This window comes from Peromyscus californicus, unplaced genomic scaffold, assembly GCF_007827085.1.
Source record: "Peromyscus californicus insignis strain IS unplaced genomic scaffold, ASM782708v3 Scaffold_18__1_contigs__length_77618521, whole genome shotgun sequence".
Classification (NCBI taxonomy): Eukaryota; Metazoa; Chordata; class Mammalia; order Rodentia; family Cricetidae; genus Peromyscus; species Peromyscus californicus.
In genome coordinates this window covers 45,213,102-45,220,161 of record NW_026294480.1, presented here as the reverse complement: position 1 = coordinate 45,220,161, position 7,060 = coordinate 45,213,102, and positions in this window count along the sequence as shown.

Genomic DNA, 7,060 nt, shown 5'->3' with positions numbered 1-7,060 from the left:
CCTCTGTAGATAGGACAATGAAAGAAAAGCAGAGTCTGGAGTTAAAGAGCTCAGTATGGAACACAGCTTCAAATTAATTATCGTGATCATGTAGGATAGCATTATGTCACATTGCTGAGCACATGTCTAGCACATGACAGCTACACATACATCCCTTAATTAATCTTCAATGAAATGGAAGCTATTGTGTCTATTTAATTACTATAAAGTTATCTGGGGCCTGGGAGATGGTTTACTATGTAGGAGGGTTTGTTTATTATGCATAAGGCTCTGAGTTTGAATACCCAGCCAGTACATAAAAATCTGGGCATGACATTTATTTTATTTTGGGAGTCATTTGGGCTACTCTGAAAAACCATTTCTGTGTGTGTGTGTGTGTGTGTGTGTATTCGTGGTGTGTGTGTGTGTGTGTGTGTGTGTGTGTGTGTGTGTGTGAGTGTATGTGTGTAAGTGTGCTGTGGATAGCCCTTCAATACATCTCAAATGTTGAGAGCCCTTATTGCTAAAGACATAACACATTCAGGACACCAGACTTAGATAATTGGAGCTGGATATGCACTGAAAGTCTCTTTCCTTCCATCTAGCTTTTATGGTTCCAGAAAATGCTATGTAAGCTGCTAAGGGAGGAAAGCAAATACAGCATCCTACCTAGCTGGAATATTTATGAACCCCACCGATTACCATCATGGGAAGAAATGCACAAAGTTGCCTTAGGTGACACTCACATGTAAGGTCCACGCAATAGGAGGGAAATCATGCTTAATGCTGGAAACCTAGACAGCTTCCTGGGGCTAGGGACATCCGTGATCTTTGAAAAGAACCAACTACTGCCAAACTGCTAGATGAGTATAATCTCGTACTACATTGTAAATTGTATCCTATACTCACAGATAAGTGGAGCTAACCCCCCCCCTCATTAATGAAGCCTTTTTTTTTAAAACAACAAATGGAAGTCATCAGAGAAAACCACAACTGAGATCAACAGACAGTTTGGAGGCCAGCCTGAAGGATGCAGCTATACCATAGTTCTGTCTATGGCCCAGAGAAAAATCTTAAGAGAAGGGTTGGAAAAATTGTAAGAGCCAGAATACTTGGAAGTCTGCTGAATAACAGTCTGTCCTAGAAATGGCTGCATAAACCAGACTATCAACAGCAGTATCAATGGACATGTTAATGTGGAAAGCAGAAAATTCCGCAGGATCCTAGCCCTAGACAAAAAAAAAAAAAGTTAGAGGCAACTAATGACTGCTGAGGGAGGGAGAATTAGCCTCTCTCAGGGCTAAAGATAATTCCCCTTATTCGTTATCAGATGTATGGTGACAAGCTATGAAACCACATACACAAAATATCAAAATTGGACTCAGTAAGTAGTATATGTGCATATATTTGTACAAACAGACATTTTGTACCTAAATCTATTTTTAAATCTTTATCTAAAAGGAAAAAAAAAGGCTATTGACTTAAAAGCAAGGGTGAGCATGGGAGAGATTTGAAGGAGATTACCTGGGAGCAGTTGAGAAGGTAATGGAAGAGGGAAAAATGATATAATTTTATTTCAATTACAAACATGTTTAAAATATTTTAAAGCTGCATATATGGCTGGGCATGACTGTGATATCATCACTGGAGTAAAAAGATAGGCAGATACTTAAGAATTCAGATTCCAGCCAGCCTCATTGAAACTAGGACCTTTGATTGAGAGATAATCTCAAGGAAATAATCTTGGGAGCAATAGAGGAAGATGCTCACTACTCACATGCCCATGCACTGGATCACACATCCACAGACGCGCACACACACACACACACACACACACACACACACACACACACACACACACTATACGTACAACACCCAACACAGCAAAAATTGTTTCTTATCTTCTTAAAGTAGTTTAATATTCAGGGTCTATTTGCATATTGCACGTTTGTGAGTGTCAGCAATTGAGTAGACTCAGCAGTTTAAAATGTCTTAAAGATGTGCTTTGTCGTCATCGCTATAATAGAAATAACATTACTGACGAAGGGACAACTTCAGATATTTAAAGAGACCTCTCCTCTACAGAATATATTTGGTCATCTAGTTCAGTAACTATTCAATCATGCCACGGTGCCACATTTTCTCAATTAACTTAAGGAATTTTCACTCATAGGGGTGTTTATGGCTGGGCTAATTTAAAGCCTTTGACAAGTGCTTCTTAAGCTTGATCCTTCAGATGAGCTAGATACACAAGGAACAGCTCTGCCTGAAGTGTCTCCATTGCGCTGACTGGAGCATATGAAAATTCTAATTAGTGAAAGTTATGCAGTGGATAACTACTATGCATTCTAAATTATATTTATCCGTTACAACTTTGTCATCAAATATTGGATATGGCCTATAGTTAGCGTCACTGTAAATTTGCATTTCAACTGGAGAAAAAGACAACTTCTTTTTGTCTTCACTGATTAACATTTTCAAGCTCTGTAATTTTCTTGCTGCTCACAGAAACAAAGCCAACCAAGCTCATACAGAAAGCCTATTCTCCAAGATATAAATATTTGCTATTCAGAAAATCTCAATGAGGGTTTAGTTATTTTAAACTAAAGAAAGAAAATTGCTAGTAATGATTGGTTTCAGCTAACGAAATGCTTTTATGCAAATATGTGAACCCTAAATATGACCTGGAAACAAAAGACTGCTTAACAGTTACTATTAAGCAATACATTAGTAGATCAATTAAACAGAACTTCTTTCTAATGAGTATGTGGTGCAGGGGTTGCCATAGAAACCTGGAAAGGAAAAGCCATTGAATGCTAATGTATCATTCTAAGACTGTAAAATACTGAAGATCTGTTGCTGGCTAGCTTACTAGAGTTGAAATAGGTCACTTTTGAGGAATGAACATATTTTATTATAAGGGATCCTGCAAAGATACTCTATTAGATTCTAGCTCCTAAGTCTTCTAGAATGTACATATACCACCTGCCTAGGCTACCTTTCTAGTACAGATTTATTCTAAGAAAAGACCTATCATATTTATTTTAAATGTTCCTGGAGGAGAAATATACTAAAACATCAATGTCATAAACTGATTAAATATCTATTTCACTACATGTGAAATATATACACTTCCAAAGTGAACCTGGATTTTGCTATATGCTGAAGATATTGTGCAGGACAGGACACAAGCTCCATTGGGTTGATAAAGAAGTGGTGGAACACAGAATCTAGGACAATCTGGCCAATACCACAAAGAAGAGATCTGAAGATAAATAGTAAGTTACTTTGAGAGAGTAACTATGCAATAAAAATGAGACCTTAACAAACCCATTGATGAGCTTTTGAATGCTTGTTGTCCCATGAATAAATCAGAGGGCAGACAAAGGAATTGCCACAGGACAAGAAGTTCCTTCTGGCTTAATGCAGCATGGAAAGACATTTGGGAGTGAACCTTCGTATGTACTGTCCCATTATTAAATATCACAAGAAATGTCAATCCATATGCCATTCTTGTGTAACAGTGAGAATTGTTTTAATTCAATTTTTAAATTAATGTACCAAACAATTGACTTTGTTATGACATTTCCTAATGTAATCATTAAACTTACTCATCTTTCTCCCTTCTGTGCCCTCAGCAAAGTGAGTAACTTCATTTTGAAACGTTATTTTGGTTAATTAATATTAAAAAGTATTACTAATAACATTAGAGCTAAGATAACATTGTGTAATGATACGAAGTACCAATTTTACATTGGCAAAAAAAGAGTGGATAAAAATTTTCTCAGATGCCCACGGTATTAAAAAGGGAAAAATTTAAATAGGGAAATGCCAGAAAACATTTCCAAATATCATGTGACAAAATTGACTAAAATGATCCTTTTTAAGTAGATGTAGAATGGATTACTATAGTCAGAGGTATACACAGCACTTCCACTTGAGTTAAGTGGGATTATAGCAGGATTCCCAATTCTGATTAATTGGTTATGTACTATTTTTATGGCTGTACTATACTGACTGGGTAGCTATAGCTGTTTAGCATATTTTGAAGACATTTTATTGTAATGTCCTTAGCTTACCTTTTGGTTCAAGATTACTAGAACCTTTCATGTTTCCATCAGACTGTGTTTTCTGTGCCACTAGAGTATAATATAGATATTTTGATGAGGATTACATTAAATGTGAAGATCGCTTTAAGTAGTCTGGGCATTAAAAAAATGCTTCTCACAATGCAAGAAACTGTGACATTTTTCCTTTATTTGTCTCACTGTTAACTTTTCACTCATGTTTCATAATTTTCATTTAAAATTTTTATTGCATCACTGTATATGTTTTTGTGTGTGTTGATAAAGCATATGCTCATAATACATGTATGAAGTTCGGGAGACAACTTGTACGAGTTAGTTCTTTCCTTCGACCACATGAGTTCTGGAAACAGAATTTGTGCTGCCAGGCTTGGTGGCAAAATCCTTACCTGCAGACGCATCTTCCTGGTGTCTTAGATTCCCCTATAATGCTCTTCACACATATGGTAAATTTGTTTCTGGGTATTTCTGCAGCTACTGCAAATGAGACCGCTTTCTTGTTTCTTTCCAAGTGGTTCATTATTATAGAATAGAGAGGTCAGTTCAAACTGCATCAGATTTACATGAAAATCCAAAAACCATGAAGCTAGTTGAGTAAAGCAGTGCTCTATGACATTGATCTTAGTGTTTCTTTTTTTTTTTTCAAAGTCGCAAAAGCACAGGAATCAAAAGGAAAAAAATCACATCGTTTCAGAATAGAGTACTCTAAACAGCAAAGAAAACAGTAAATGCAGTGAGGAAAGAACTGATGGAATTATGGAACAGGAGAAATAACTGTCACATCTTCATCTAACATGGGAATAATATGCACAAATCAAAGCCAAGAAGAGTAACCTCTCATGCCAGCTAGAATGACTACTATCAGAAAGAGAAAGGAGTGTCAAATGCGAATGGAAATGTGCAAAAACTATCTCTTCTTCTATGCTTTTGGTGAAAATGCAAATAAAATAGACATAAAGAGAAAATGTATAAACCTTTGACCTTCTGAAACTATGTGGTGGGAGGAGAGAACCAACTCTCCACAACTGTCCTTCGAGATCCACACTCTGGCTGTGGTGCGTGCTCACAGAAACTTGTGCACATACAAATAAACAAATGCAAAAAAAATAGTATAACTTTTGGTGGTGCATCCCCCAATAATTCTATTTTTTTAGTATATGTCCAAAGAGATCAAAAGCAATATATCAAAGAGATACCTACACAAATGTTTATTGCAGCAGTATTCAAAGAGATCTACATGGATGTTTACTGTAGTATTCTTCCTAGTAGCTGATATTTGGAAACAACCCAACTATCCACAAGTAATGGGAAAAGGAAATATGTAGGACTTATACAGCAAAGTGCCATTTAACCACGAGAATGATGAAATCCTATCATTCAAAATTGAATATGGTAAAGGCATTTTGCACATGAGTCAAGAGTAGAGAAAAGATTGACTACCTTCTGACAAGTCAGAGCTTTTAGGTGGTATAGACCAAGAATATAAATTTGTAAGATCACACACAAGTAAGTGGTACTTTCAAAATAATGCACAGTGGTATCAACCACTTTATTACTCAATTTTATTTGGGAAAAGAAACTGTCATTGTAACCTTTCACCAGGGAGCTTCACATGTACCAGGAAGTGTGAAGTGTAGAAACTGCTGGCAGTGATTCCAAGAAGTAGCTGACTATGGACCTTTCACTTTGAAGGACTAACTGCCTGGGGACATCAACACTAAATTTCACACCATAAGCATACAGTCCAGTTTAACCAGTTATTCTCAGAGAACAAATGTCAGCATATGATTCAGCAATAATACAAATTGAAACATTTAGTCTGTTGTCAAGAATCAAAGAGGTGATAGCATGCCTTATGGTAATAATTAATGTTCATATATGCTTGACAAAAGCTAAAGAAGCAACTGTAAACTTGGGTGTTGCAAGAAACCACATCAAGTGTTTGAAAAACACTCATTGTGGTGGCATTTTTCTTTATGTCTGTGATTATAGTATAATTGCATAATGCATCCCTTCCCTTTCCTCCCTCTAAACCCTCCCATTATATCTCTCATTGCTAGCTTTCAAATTCATGGCCTCTGTTTTCATTAATTATTCTTATGCACATATATATATAAATATACATATATGTATATTTATTGATACCATCTGCTGAGCTTGCTTAGTATGACTTCTTTGTAAGTTTTCAGGGCTGGCCGTTTGGTTTTGGATAACCAGTTGGTGTGCTCTTCCCTGAGGAAGATTATTTCTCCCACTTGTAACATTCTTTAATTGCCTGTTGTTCCTTGTGTAGAGTGCAGGCCTTGTTTTTCACAGTCCACTGTGGCATGGCTTTTGTTGTCGAGCTTGAACATGGAATTACTTTTAAAACATTTCCTGTAAACTCTGATGGCTTCAGATACTAGTTCTACCAAGTAAGTAAAAGTCAAAATCCAGTGTGTTCTGCTTCTTTTTTTTTTTTTTTTTTTTTTTTTTTTTTTTTTTTTTTTTTTTTTTTTTTGATTTTTCGAGACAGGGTTTCTCTGTGTAGCTTTGCGCCTTTCCTGGAACTCACTTGGTAGTCCAGGCTGGCCTCGAACTCACAGAGATCTGCCTGGCTCTGCCTCCCGAGTGCTGGGATTAAAGGCGTGCGCCACCACCGCCCGGCGTGTTCTGCTTCTTTACTCCACTTCCCCTTACTAATTATCTTCAGCAGATGTAAGTAATTAGATATCAGTTTGGGTATATGCAGATGTTGTGTCTGCATATATAATTCTTAGTTTCACAGTTGTGTGAAGGTCTACGATTTTCAGTATTGATTACAAGTCTGACAAACTACCTAATCATCAGGCTTTTGGGGAATGATATGTGATTAAAACCTGTCTACAATGTTTATTTAGGGGTGTGTGTGTGTGTGTGTGTGTGTGTGTGTGTGTGTGTGTGTAGGTATGTATATATGTGCTAGCCAGTTTTTTCTTTTGCTTTGTGTGATAAGTGATGTTAAATCAAATGTAATG